This window comes from Rhinopithecus roxellana, chromosome 20, assembly GCF_007565055.1.
Source record: "Rhinopithecus roxellana isolate Shanxi Qingling chromosome 20, ASM756505v1, whole genome shotgun sequence".
Classification (NCBI taxonomy): domain Eukaryota; kingdom Metazoa; phylum Chordata; class Mammalia; order Primates; family Cercopithecidae; genus Rhinopithecus; species Rhinopithecus roxellana.
The window spans coordinates 11,211,645-11,226,755 of NC_044568.1; the positions used below are offsets into that span (position 1 = coordinate 11,211,645).

Below are 15,111 nucleotides of genomic sequence, written 5' to 3' on the forward strand. Positions count from 1 at the left end.
TTTGCATTTCTCTGATGGCGAGTGATGATGAGCATTTTTTCATGTGTCTGTTGGCTGTATGAATGTCTTCTTTTGAGAAATGTCTGTTCATATCCTTTGCCCACTTTTTGATGGGGTTGTTTGTTTTTTTCTTGTATATTTGTTAGAGTTCTTTGTAGATTCTGGATATTAGCCCTTTGTCAGATGAGTAGGTTGCAAAAATTTTCTCCCATTCTGTAGGTTGCCTGTTCACTCTGATGGTAGTTTCTTTTGCTGTGCAGAAGCTCTTTAGTTTAATTAGATCCCATTTGTCAATTTTGGCTTTTGCTGCCATTGCTTTTGGTGTTTTAGACATGAAGTCCTTGCCCATGCCTATGTCCTGAATGGTACTACCTAGATTTTCTTCTAGGGTTTTTATGGTATTAGGTCTAACATTTAAGTCTCTAATCCATCTTGAATTAATCTTCGTATAAGGAGTAAGGAAAGGATCCAGTTTCAGCTTTCTACTTATGGCTAGCCAATTTTCCCAGCACCATTTATTAAATAGGGAATCCTTTCCCCATTTCTTGTTTCTCTCAGGTTTGTCAAAGATCAGATGGCTGTAGATGTGTGGCATTATTTCTGAGGACTCTGTTCTGTTCCATTGGTCTATATCTCTGTTTTGGTACCAGTACCATGCTGTTTTGGTTACTGTAGCCTTGTAGTATAGTTTGAAGTCAGGTAGCGTGACGCCTCCAGCTTTGTCCTTTTGACTTAGGATTGTCTTGGCAATGCGGGCTCTTTTTTGGTTCCTTATGAATTTTAAAGCAGTTTTTTCCAATTCTGTGAAGAAACTCATTGGTAGCTTGATGGGGATGGCATTGAATCTATAAATAACCTTGGGCAATATGGCCATTTTCACGATATTGATTCTTCCTATCCATGAGCATGGTATGTTCTTCCATTTGTTTGTGTCCTCTTTGATTTCACTGAGCAGTGGTTTGTAGTTCTCCTTGAAGAGGTCCTTTACATCCCTTGTAAGTTGGATTCCTAGGTATTTTATTCTCTTTGAAGCAATTGTGAATGGAAGTTCATTCCTGATTTGGCTCTCTGCTTGTCTGTTACTGGTGTATAAGAATGCTTGTGATTTTTGCACATTAATTTTGTATCCTGAGACTTTGCTGAAGTTGCTTATCAGCTTAAGGAGCTTTTGGGCTGAGACGATGGGGTTTTCTAAATACACAATCATGTCATCTGCAAACAGGAAGTAATGAAATTTTCTAGGCCATTGGTTACTGTGAATTGTCTAGCTTTTTTATTGCAAATTTATATGTAACACATTTTATTACATAAAAAAAATCACAGGATCTACTGAATTTGTGCAGAAAGGTCCCAAAGTACACTGCAGAAACATCATACTGACTACACAGGAAGACCAGCCCAAACACACAAAGCAAGAGTCCCTCCAAAGGCCAGGTGTGAGGTGGTTCTTGCCTGTAATCCCAGCAATGTGGAAGGCCAAAGCGGGTGAATCACTTAAGGCCAGGAGTTCGAGTCCAGGCTGGCCAACACAGTGAGACCCAGTCTGCATAAAAATTTACTTATTATTATAATTAAAAAGAGTACCTCTAACATTGCTTTAGAATAGAGAGCTCTGGTCTAGAATTCAAGATACGGAGTTATGAGTCCCAATGTGGTTACTTAACTACTGTTGTGACTTTGGGCGGGTTATGTAATCACTATGATTCTCAGCCCTTTCTTTGCAAATTATCAGCATTGGAATAGATGATTTTTAAAAGCCCTGACCAGCTCTAGCATTCAACGATTCTGTATTAGTGGATACTTGTCAAAACCATAATTTACTTCTTTAGTGATGCCCTGAGGTGTTCCTGTGGTTACAGGAAATGTGGAAATAATATAGTCATATTGGTCATAGGAAATAAATTTGGCTTTGCTTTTTTATTTTATTTTATTTTATTTTTTTGTTTTTTTTTTTGAGACAGAGTCTCGCTCTGTCGCCCAGGCTGGAGTGCAGTGGCCGGATCTCAGCTCACTGCAAACTCCGCCTCCCAGGTTCACGCCATTCTCCTGCCTCAGCCTCCCGAGTAGCTGGGACTACAGGCGCCCGCCACCTCGTCCGGCTAGTTTTTTGTATTTTTTAGTAGAGACGGGGTTTCACTGTGTTAGCCAGGATGGTCTCGATCTCCTGACCTCGTGATCCGCCCGTCTCGGCCTCCCAAAGTGCTGGGATTACAGGCTTGAGCCACCGCGCCCGGCCACTTGGCTTTGCTTTTAAAATGGGTGATTTAAGCACATGGAATCTATGACTATTTTGAGAAATAACACGAGATAGTCAATGTGATGCAGCCTAATGTGGTCCCAAAGTGTTTCTGCAGGATCAGAAACTCACAAAAGCATTCACTTCCCCATGAATATACCAGTGAGTCCTCTAGCCACAAAAACTTACAGTCCATATATGTTGTAATGTTTAATACTTGTGTGAATTACTGCATTTATAATGCACTCCTTGAAAGGGTATGGCCTGCTTCCCAAAGTCCTTGGTATTGGAAGCCTAACTGCCATTCAGTGACTGGAAAACCCTCTCCCACCTTCTCCTATTTCCTTCCATGACTGCTGGATTACGAAGGAACTGAAAACAACAATAAGTGAGGACTGGTTAAAGAAACAAGTGATGTTCATCCTGAGAATGACTGACATTTCAGTGAAAAAATGAGAGTAGTCTTTGAATAACTGAAGGTCTACTGTAGAAGAGGGTGTCAGCTGGATGTGTTCTGTAGACCCCTAGGATTCATGGCATGGTAAGCCCCTAGTGAATGTTTATTGAGTGAATAAATCCTGTACTGCTCCCACAGCATAGACCAAGACCATGGGCTGCCATGGGGTTCTGGGGCTAAACTGAGCCCTGGCAGGGGTAGTCGCCTCACTCTCCTTTGATCAGAAGGCTGCATGTGCTCTACGTTTTAGAAGTAACCCTGTGAACTGGGACATTCAGACTCCAAATGATGAGTACCATTTGCTTTGAATCACACCTGTAATCCCAGCATTTTGGGAGACCGAGGAGGGCAGATCACAAGATCAGGAGATCAAGACCATCCTGGCTAATACGGTGAAACGCTGTCTCTACTAAAAATGCAAAAAATTAGCTGGCCATGGTGATGGGCACCTGTAGTCCCAGCTACTTGGGAGACTGAGGTGGGAGAATGACGTGAACCTGGGAGGCATAGCTTGCAGTGAGCCAAGATCATACTACTGCACTCCAGCCTGTGTGACAGAGTGAGAATCCATCTAAAAAAAAAAAAAAAAAAGCTTTATTAATCTAACAGTGGGGTTATTAAAAGGTATTTCCGTAAAATAAAGTACTTTGGCTTCATTTTCTATAAACACTTTCCTCAAACACTATGTGTTACATCAGAAATCAATGTGCTCTGTCTACTTTGTCTCTGTTACCTCCAGAACCAATTTTCCTTACCTTCAATTAGTCTTAGTGTGATATGTAACAGAATCAAGTGTTATCACTATTATCTCAAAACCGTGTTTCTTTTTTTTATTTCTTTTGTTATAGAGACCAGGTCTTGCTCTGTTGCCTAAGCTGGTCTCGAACTCCTGGCCTCAAGCAATCCTCCTGCCTTGGTCTCCCAAAGTGTTGGGATTATGGGCATGAGCCACCACACCCAGCCTAAAAATCTGTTTCTTAAGGAGTAATGTAGAACACATGACATTCTTAAATATACCCCAGCCTTCTCCAACTAAGCCAAATTGTTTAAAAGTTCTATAATATTTAAGATTCAGGATACTGTATTTCAACCTCCCTAAAAACAATGTATTAAATCTTAGAATGCATGTGCCATAACCTCACTTTTCTGACAAATAGTAAAACATTTCATGAGCTTGGTACAATGACTTGAAATAAAATGGTAAATTTAAAAAAATTAAAATATACATCCTGCATTTTTTTCAATTACATATGTCAAAAATAGTAACCTAGACTAAGACATCCATTTCACTCAGTAGATGTTTCAAGCCACAAGATTTAATAATAAACAATATTGGGTCTAGGTAACAATTCCCAGCTAGATCAGGGAAGCCCTAGCTCTACATGGTATTACGGTATAAACATAGTGTCTCTCTTCACTGTCAGAGAGGGATGGCTTATCTCTGAATATAGGATGCACCTTCGTGAGCCATCTTATTTACCATACTGTATTTCTTTGCTAAATTAAATACACATTTTTTTGGGAGAAGATATAGCACTACATGGTACCAAATACCAACCAAAAAAATCATACAAAAAAAAAAAACAGGTAAATAATAAAACATTCAACTTCTGAAACATAGCAACATTAAGCCACCTCAGTTTTCTTTTCCCAATACTTGCAAAACCCCCAATTCCTCATCTTATGAAAACATGGGGAACAACATGCGGTATGACAACGGGGAGTTACATCTCAAAACCATGAAAAACAGCTTTAGAGCTCAATGTTAACTTCCAACAGAAGTAAAGAGCTAATGAGTCTTTGTAACTTTTTAGTTACAAAGATGATGCACTGGCAGAAATAGCTCATCCTCTTACAATATTTTCTGTTATCGCTGTAGTTATGTGAGAAAGAGATTATTTGTCTGTCTCAATTGAGAAGACTTCACTGTCTGATTCTTTCTTCAGGAACCATGCACCTCCTTGCACTGTCACTCAGCTACTCGAATATCTCTTGAACATCTCTTGAACAATTCTGTTGTTGGAAGTTTATAATGTCAGGTGCCAGCACACTTGAAATGTGTGAAAATGAGGTGATACACACAACACTTCTGTTCAAGTTTTGATGCAGCCTGCCCCAGTGACCTGGCCTCTTTTCTCACTGGATGCAATGGAGAGGCCATCAGCATTAGACTCTGTTCTGAAAATCAGAGGACATTGTGTTTTGCTTTCATCTGAAAAGATAATAAATAAATCAGGAACCCAGAAAATGTAAAGGCTATGAGTGATTATAATGCCAGACACTGGCTATTTTTCTCAGGTTAACTGTCCACATGATCAGTGCTACCAGACAGCTACAATCTTGTCTGTGGAATAGGAGAGAGAGACAGACCCGCTTACAGTAAAATGTAACAGTGTTGTCCTAGTTCCTTCCTGACTTGTACTGATGTCACAGTCCTAAGATTAATTCATCAAAGTTTCATTAGGGATGATCACAGTTTTTAAATGGGCTTTGTAGAAAAATTAAATCATTTTAAGAAACAGCAGCCCCTATTGTATTGAGGAGCTAACAAGTTTTGGTGGCTCTTCTGGTAAAGTAGCATAGATTTCTAATATTGTTTTATCTTAAGACAAACAAAACATTGTTTTTTTCATTTTCCTTAGAGCATGATTCATGAAATACTTTACATAATTTTAAATGTTCAAATTATAAACAAACCTTTCGAATACAAAATATAAAAAGTCCAATAGCATACATTAAAAGTTTGCAATCACATTACAGAAACAGTATCTTTTTTTTTTTTTTTGAGACAGAGTCACACGTTATCCCCCAGGCTGGAGTGCAGTGGTGTGGTCTGCAACCTCTGCCTCTTAGGTTTAAGAGATTCTCATGCCTCAGCTTCTGGAGTAGCTGGGATTACAGGTGCCTGCCACCACACCAGCTAATTTTTTGTATTTTTAGTAGAGCCAGGGTTTCACCATGTTGGCCAGGTTGGTCTCCAACTCCTGACCTCAGGTGAGCCCCCTGCCTCAGCCTCCCAAAGTGCTGGGATTATAGGTGTGAGCTACCGTGCCCGCCCGGAAATACTGTCTTATTATTGCATAGTTTTAATAATGTTAAATATTTACTCACAACTGCTTATAATATTGTCAATAACTGATGATGATATTTTGTCTGTAACTTGTTCTCTAATCATTGGGCTACAGACCACACTAGAAAATAACTGTCCGCAAAGCAGCTACAAACATTTAAATTTTAAGAAAAAGCTTGTTACTGACAGGTACTTGTACACACAAAGCATGCTATCTTTCCCAATAGAACTTCACATTGCATTGAAATAATCCACTTACTTATAGTAAAACAAATCTTGCTTTAAAAAGTTTACCTAGCCAGATGTATTCCGAAGTAAACTTTATTTAAGGTTGGGGCTATTGTATTGCCTGTTGCCCACATAATCTTAACATTATAAATACGTCAGAGGAAGACACCGTCATAGTACACAGCATTTGGACTACTAAACCACTTCTTTTAAGATGAAGAGTTCTAAACACATAGTTCAAGTGTCTAATTCGAGCAAAACCAGCAAGTGAGTTTCACTGGAGTACTGCAGGGGACGCCCTTTCTCCCTCTAGGGACTATTAGGTTTTAAGAGAAAAAAAGTGAGGATTGTCTGGGCGCTTTCTGTTCCTGCGGCCGTTTTCCAGTCACTTTTTTTTTTTTTTTTTTACTTAAAAGTTTGCAGAGTTCTCAAGAACAGTCAGATTCACTGTGGAAGGACCCGAGTCCCATGTGTTCAGCTAGTTTATACCCTCTCCTTGTTCTCCTGGGTGACCTGGCGAATGGACGCTGCCTGCTGTGCAGGCTGCTGAGGTGCTTTGTCCAAGCTGACAATGGGAGGGCTGTTTTGCGCGTTTTGCATCCTAGGGTACCCAGAGGGATGGTGCAGCAGCCAAAACTTTCAGGGATCTGGGAAAAGCCTCTGTTCTGAATGATGGAAATCTCATTGTTCTTTATGGCAAGCTCCTGGGAGAGAGCTGCAGCAGGCTGTTTCCAAAAATTGGGGTCTCCATTCATTATTCGGGCTGCCAGATCCTTCTGGAATGTTTCAGAGAACTTCAGGCCATCACCCCCTAGCAGAGTCAGGGACTGTTCCACCAAGGCAGCTCGCCTTGGGGGAGGGCATGAGGGTCCTTATTCCACATGTTAGTGCCAAGTGTACCTGGAGGTTGCCCTTGGTGGTGAAGGCCCTGCCTCAGATGGCGCCGCTGAATGGCTTCTCCCCAGTGTGGGTGCCCTCCTGGAGCTGCAGGGCACCCGCGGCGCCACAGGGGAGGGGGCAGCAGCGGCGCGAAGCCCGGGCCCATCCCTGTCTTAAGTCCAGCGGTGTCCTGGACTCCCCCCGCAGCATCGGGCCCTGCCCGGCCTGATGGCCTCGTGGTGACCTTGAGCTCCACCTGTGATCATGGTGTGCGCGGCGCTGGAGACCCGCGCTGGCCTGTGGAGGGCCCTCCTCTCTACTGATGAACTGCAGGCTAAAAGGGGACTTTCTTTGCCGACCGGCGTAGGCGGCGGGGGCGGTGGTCAGGTCCTGGCGACTAGTGGCCGGGGCAGGCGGGCGGGCTGTCCAGCCTCTGGGTCCTGAGCGCTATTTCCTGGGCTCCTCCAGGTTGCCCGGGCCAGGAACTTGGGGCGGAAGCGCTTGCCCAGCACCAGGGCAGGTTCTGTGCCCGGGTCTTCCGCAGCGACAGGTTGGGCGCTGGCCCTTGCAGCGCTTCGCCAGGGGGACAGCTACAGGAGACACTGACTGTGGCGCGATGCCGACCAGCGGGCAGGGAAGGCGCTGCCAGGAGGGCTGAGGCAGAAGAAGGCTTGGCAGGCTTGGCGCTGATCTCAAGAGGGGCGACCCGCGACGCTGGAGGCAGGGGCGAGGTTGGTTCTGCGCTGGGGGTGGCCAAGGCTAAGAGTCAGGAGGAGCCGCTGCGGAGTGGGGGGCGCTGGAGCGGGTGCAGGCTGGGACAGGAACCGGGAGCCCGAGCTCGCGGGGTCGGCAGGGACCCGGGCAAACAGCCGGAGCGCCGGGCGCGGGTTCAGCAGGGGCAGCTGGCTGGGCCAGGGCTAACGCGCTCGGGGCTGAGCGAGGGCTGCAACCGCAGCGGTACCTAAGGTCCCCGGGGCTGCGGATCTACTGCATGAGCTGTCTCTGGAGGCCCTGCCTGAGCGGGGCCAGGAGCCGCTCCAGGATCCCGGCACAGCCCACCCAGCCGCCTGCCTGCGGGCGCCCTGGAGGAACCGCGCCTGCGCCACCTGGTGCTCAGCGGCTTCTCCAGCTCCTGCGGTGCTGGGCGCTGGGGCCTCCGGCGGGGCCTAGCGCGGTTCCCCCGAAGTCTCTGCTTCTACAGGCTGGGCATGCTTCTCCGCCGGCCTCGCCTTGCCTTCCTGGCTGGCTCCTCAGAGACCACTCTCTTGGCCTGGTAGCCAGGAGAGGTGGCAGGAGAAAGTTCCGGATTCCTCGGCGGGTGGGGCCCTAGGCTGTGTGCAGTGAGATCAGCAGGGGCGGGGTTCCCCAGCTCTTCTGCTCTAGGAAGTCTGGCCCCTGGAGCTCCGCAGTTTCTAGCTGTAGTTGGTCTCTGGCCTGCTGCTGCTCTCCACCTGCTGTTTGGGTCGTGGGGCTTCCCCCAGTGGCCTGCTGGGGAGTCCCCGCGGGGGCCAGCAGCTCCTCCTCCATCTTGAGGAGTGGGGCTTGGCCTGCTTGCACCCAGACAGGCTGTCATTGGTGCCTGTTAACCATCTACACACACACGTATGCACACACAACAGCTCACTGTGACGTGTGCATGCGTCACAAACACATACATATGTTCAGACACAATCTGGTTGTCTGAAAGATTAAACAGCTCAGATAACTACCAAGAAAAACAGAGTAGTCAGGGAACATCTCTGAGTTAACTGAAGGGAAGATAAGAAATAAGGTTGCTAGAACTGCTTATGTAATAAATGTAAACCAAAAGATACATATTTTAATACATCCGATGTTATAGCAAAATTCTAACTTATGCTCCAGCATCCCTGCCTTCAGGTCATCATTCAGAGCATCCGTTTATGCTGAATTCCAGTGATACTGAAAATTTCTCGATTCACAGCAAATTGGAAGCAGCGATCACAAATCTCTATCTGTATTAAATAGTCACACTGTCAGGAGATTAACCTTCAGTAGAGACGGAACTATTTTATGTTAGAATATGGTATACTTCTGACATGATTTTAGTGTATAATGTTTAAGAAACGAAGAAAAGCCAACAGTTACAATTCTTTAAATTTGATTACTTCAAAAATATATTCATCCTAGAAAATTCCCTTGTATGAGTTTCCCCAAAATGCTGAATATGTGAGTCATTGCTTCATTTAATTCTCCTTTCTGTATGTAATATATTTTAGAATTTTAGCTGTTAATTTATTACTGTTTTATGTTTTTCAAATTATAAAGAGCTATCTGTAACCAGTATTTCAAAGTATTCCCCAAAAGACGACACAACCATCACTAATCTTTTAAAGAACAATGATTCACTAACAGATGGTATTTTGACATTCATGTTGCTCTATGATAAATACCTTAAAGATACATTTATGGGCATCTCATTATCATTATGGATAAATAGTTCCAATTTTTAGTTGAATTACTCCACCTCATCAAAAAGTGAAAGATAAATTAAGAAAATTACTTTATTTTAAGAAGCATACTGTCAATAATATTAAGTAGAAAAGGAGTCAACCGAAGGTTAAAGAGGTTACTTGTACTTTTAAAGAGTCTTTTGTGCTTTATCCAAGTTTGTTCATACAGAAAAATCAGAATAATATTTGTTAGGGAAGATGATGATAATGCCAGTACTCATCATGACACACAGTGATGGTGAGAATGAGAAGCAACTGAAACCAGAAGAAGACTGGAAAAAGGGCGAGGGGACACTACTCCTTAGTTTACACTTGGAAATAGAAGTTTATTAGCTGAGTTTTACCCTAAACTCATCATCCTGAGACTTGTTTCTACAAATTGAAATATAATAAATATAATGACCTGGTTCTGAACACCTGTTAAAACAATCACACTAAATAATTAACATAATTTTTTTTTTTTTTGAGATGGAGTCTCACTCTGTCGCCCAGGCTGGAGTGCAGTGGCCGGATCTCAGCTCACTGCAAGCTCTGCCTCCTGGGTTCATGCCATTCTCCTAATTAACATAATTTTTAAGAAAAATGAGATAAGTGAAAAATATGTGAAGGCAATTTAAAGAGAAATATGACAGTCTTATTAAATGACATACTTATTTTATAAAGTGTTATAAAATATTCATCTTGTAGTATTTCTGCACACTTTTACTTGACATATTTTGTTAAGTCAACATGTGAATCACAAAATACATAAAATCTCCTTTCTCTTAATGCTTTTACATACCATGATTTTATTTTGCTATAGGATGAATGTTTATGCCTTTCCCCCAAAATTCATATGTTGAAACCTAACACCCAGTGTGATGGCATTTGGAGGTGGGGTATTTGGGAGGTGATTAAGTAATGAGGGTGGAGCTATAACAGTTATCTAATGTTATATAACAAATTTCCCTAAAATTCAATAGCTTGGTTAAATAATTTTATTATCTGTCATGGTTTCTATGGATCAGAAATTTGAGAGCAACTTGGCTGTAGAGTTATGACTTCAGATCTCTCATGAGTTTTAAATCAGATTTTAGTCAAGGGTGATGTCATTGAAAGACTTGACTGGGGTTGGAGGATCCCCTTGTAAGATGACTCAGTTACATGGCTATTGGCAGGAGGTCTGTGTTCCTTTCCACCTAGACCCCTCCACAGGTCTGCTTGAGTATCCTGCTTGAATTTCCCCCAGAGCTAGGGACCCAGCACTCCTACTCAATTTTTGAAATAGTTTTAGTAGGAATCTTACTAGATCTTCTTTATACAACTGGTAAAATTTGGTTGTGAATTCATCTGGTCCTGGGATTTTTCTAGTTGGTAGGCTTTTTACTACTGATTCAATATCAGAACTCATTTTAAGTCTGTTAAGGAATTCAATTTCTTCCTAGTTAAATCTTGGGAGGTTGTAGGTTTCCAGGAAATTTATCCAATTCTTCTGTTTTGTAGTTTGTGTTTGCACAGAAGTTTTGTGTGCATGTGTGTGTGTGTGCGTGTTTTTTAAATCTCAGTAGTTTTGTATTTCTGTGGGGTAGGTGGTAATGTCCCCTGTGTCATTTATCATGTTTATTTAGATCTTCTCTTTTGAATCTTGGATTTTTCTCATTGGTCTAACTAGCAGTCTATTAATCTTATTTATTCTTTCAAATTATTTCCCATTATTTTCAAAGATTTTCTACATTTATTCCTTAATTTTATTTTTTACCCTAAAGTCATTCAGGAGCAGGTTGTTTGAGTTCCATGTAATGGTATGGTTGTTAGAGATTTTCTTAGTACTGTTTTATTTCTGTTTTATTGCAGTATGTTTTTAGAGTGTGTGTGGTATGCTTTTGGTTTTTAAAAATTTGCTAAGGATTGTTTTATGGCTGAATGTCTGTTCAATTTTAGATTATGTGCCATGTGCAGATAAGAAGAAGGTGTATTCTGTTGTTTTGGGGTGGAGAGTGCTCCAGAAGTCTATTAGGACCATTAGGTAGGTGTTAAGGTCCCAAATATCTTTGTTAGCTTTCTGCCTCGATGATCTGTCTAATATTGTCAATGGGGTATTGAAGTCTCCCACTACTTTTGTGTGATTATCTCAGTCTTTTTGTAAGGCTGTAAGATCCTGCTTTATGAATCTGGGTGCTCCTGTATTGGGTGCATATATATTAAGGACAGGTGTTTTTCATTATGTCCTTCTTTGTCTTTTTTGTTCTTTGTTGGTTTGAGGTCTGTTTTGACTGAAATTTGAATAGCAACCCCTGCTTTATTAGTTTTCCTTTTGCTTGGTAGATTTTTCTCCATCCCTTTATTTCAAGCCTGTGAATGTTATTGTATCCAAGATGGGTCTCTTGAAGATATAGTTGAATCTTGCTTCTTTACCCAAGTTGCTACTCTACCTTTTAATTGGGGGGCATTTAGCCTGTTTATATTCAAGTCTGTTTTGTGAGGTTGAAAGTAACACCCAGCATTCTCAAGTTTAACATGGGAGGATGCACTTAGCTATGGGTTTGCTTATGTTTACAATTCAACCATTTTTCATTTACAATCCCTGTGTGCACAAATACAACTGTAAACATAAGTCATTTATTTGGAAAATAACTCCTGTTAGCTATGCAGTCTGAAGCCAGTTATTTAAGCTGCCCATACTTGAATTTTGTCATTGGTAATTTAGGAGCACAATACCTACCCCCCACTGGCTGTTGAGAGATTAAATGAGATGTGTATAAACTGCCTACCACATGGGGAGTCTCAAATGATAGCTCTAAGACAGTAAAAGGAAAGAGAGTGGGAGGGACCCCGGTTGTGGTCCACTCACTCAGGCGTGTGGGCCGTCTGCCTCCTATGACTCCCTCTACCTCTGTACATCCCTGGCTGCAAGTGGTCCCCAGTTGGGTCCCTCTGCTTGTCCCCTGGGACCTGACTGCAGAGACTATTGTCCCTTGCCCCTTGTGAGCTCTAGGAGTTTGGCAGATCTAATGAAGACCTGGTTTTCAGTTTTGCGTGCTGTAAACCTTGATTTCCTTGCATGATGTAAACCTTGATTTGACCACAAGTTAAAACTGAGTCATCAAAGCTGAAGCTGGGCTGTGACTGCCGGTCAGAGTTCTTAGAGGATTTCACAGCAACGTGAAAGCTCTTCCAAACTACCCCTCCTTCTTAAAGTGTCTGCTAGACACAGTGACTTCCTTTCAAAGTCCGTGCCACATTCTGCTTTTCCCTGCACAGCCAGCCAGAAAAACCCAAATTAAAAGTCCCTCAGGAGAACGACAGTGTGGATAGATTGCTGTTTGGGGAACATGGCCAGTCTGCCCTGTTCACAGAGTGGCGCATTCAGCCTGTCAGACACGCCACATGCTGCTGCGTTCACTTGATGATGATTACACGAGGAGCAGCATTCTGAAGGAAGGGTCTGCCCAGCCACTAGCAGCTGATTTATTATTTATATACAATTAAAGGTCAGGGTTCAAATGAATGCTGGCATCTGGGAAAAGCCATTATTCATGTATGGATCAGACTGAATATTTGTCATTTCTCTGGTGACTTCACATACTACCTGTGCCTTGAGACTCAAATTATATTAAGCAGATGCTTTAAATCTTTTATTTAGTTTAATTTTTGATCTTATTCCACTTTTTCAGATTATCGGGGCTCGTTTAAAATTAGCCCTTGCTGCTTCTTCATATATTAAAACAGGAAAGGAGGGGAATTTCTTTTTAGAATGTATTGCATGCTAAAGATGAATGCAAATGATTCGACTATGATTCTTAGTGACCCACTATTAACATAGTAGAAAACTCAGTACATTAATGCAATACCTCTTTTCACATCATTACTCCTAATGGAACTGTTACCAGGATAATAGCTTGACCTGTAGCTATAGATTTAGGTAGCAAAAATGCATTCTGTCTCCTCGATACCTCTATTCACAGAACATATTGACTGTTTGCAGATCAATGCAGTGACAGTCTTTTGGCCTTGTTCTTGAGGCCTCATCTGCTATCATAATGGAGAGAATAGGATTTCGTCTTCAATAGGGAAATTCCAGTTAAAGTCTCTTTTAAGTTTAGATACAATCCATGAACTGGAGTGTCAATAATGTGTCCGGTGGAAATATTTATTTGTGTAGGTATTTTTTGAAAAGCCTATTGCTGCACCTTCAAAGATCTTAGACACAGACCCAGGAGACGGTGATTTTCTTGGCTTCCTTCTATTGAAACCAAGTAAGTTTTCATTGAAACTAGAAAAAAATAACCAGACACAGTTGACCTTTTAGTGACTGAGAGAATATTTGAGCTCAAGGTTGGACTAGAAGGGTCTGGTCTGAACCTCCTCATGACGTGGGAGCAGAGTCCACAGTCTCCTTTGGCTTTTCTTAAACTTCTTGCCCGCACACATGGGAATCATTCAATGTGGTGTAGTCCAAATCCACTTTGTTAATTTGGAGCCATGACTTTCTAATGTGTGCTAATTTGGACACATGCATTTCACAACCCAAGAAAAGAGGGGTTGCTATGGAAATTAACTGTATGAATAATATTACAAGGGGAGAGATGCTTACCTGCTAAGACAGTGGATTCAGCCATTTTTGTAGCACACATTTATATATATATAAATAGGATGCTAAATGCAAATATTTTGTTCTGTTTATTGAAACAGGACTTCAAGACCCTTTTGGAAATTATCTGATTAGTAAATGTTCTTGTGGACATTTGAAGGCAATAAGACCTTGCTTCTTTAAATAGATCCTATTAATTAAAGACTTCCTGCTAATTCAGATAGACCATTTTTCCCCAGTTAGTCTAAATTTGTAAGCTAATGTATTTGCTTCCATTAGAAACAAAACTGGAAAATTTGTTTGCTTATTTATCAAATACTTGAGTTCTTCTTCAGAAAAAGGCACTAGTAGGTGCTTTGAGGGAGACAAAACAGATGAAGACCCTGAAGTTACTTAGAATCTAGTGGCAGAGATTTGAAAGCATGTGCACCCCCAGGGATAGCCTTTCCTCGGCACATCCCCACCTTGCTCTCCCGGTCCCCCCATATCATACATTGGGCAGCCTGGTTGATTTTCTCCCCAGTCATTAATTCTGCTTTCTAAGCATCACTGCCCCTCTCTGCAGGTGGGGCTTCAATGGAACCTTTCCACTGAGACTCTTATCATAGCCCTACATCTTCCTCTCACTCCCCAGTCCCACTGTCATCCTGATCACTTCTCTGTCCACATGACAGATGGCCTAGCCTATGTAGTCGCTGGACCTCATTCATGGTGACATTCACCTCTGCTGCATTTCAGCCCTGCACTGTTGGCCACACCTTATCATCCTCACATGCATCTGCTCCTCAGCTGCTGCTGCATGTTCCAGTATCTCAGGGGACAATTCTTCCAGCTCCGTGACCCCTGCTTGCCAACCCATTGACATCTGCATTCCCTGATCTCTATAGATATCTCCAAGCCCGTGAGTCTTTTTCTGTCTTCACGTCCTTCCATCCTTCCTAGATTTGGGGGGTGAAGGAGATGGGAAGGAGTAGAGAGGTGAGTTCATTCATGCCAGGTCACACCTTCAGCATCTTCAAGGGATTATATCTTTGTTCGTCTGCCAAAACTGTCCAGCAAAATCCTGAGCCTAGACCAGCCCTATCATCCATTGTCCTAAAGGAGCTGCAGGGGACTGAGGTGGAAAGCCTGTAGCCTGTTGCCACACTGCATAGCCCTTCCCCATAGCTCATCTGCAGCTTGGCAGCTGTATTAGTTGTC

The 15,111-nt window shown here is 42.5% G+C and overlaps 1 pseudogene; it reads right to left on the bottom strand.

Moving 5' to 3' along the window:
- Window positions 1-7,267: 7,267 nt before the first annotated feature.
- On the bottom strand, window positions 7,268-14,770 carry LOC104657932 (annotated as a pseudogene).
- Between the last annotated feature and the right edge of the window lie 341 nt (window positions 14,771-15,111).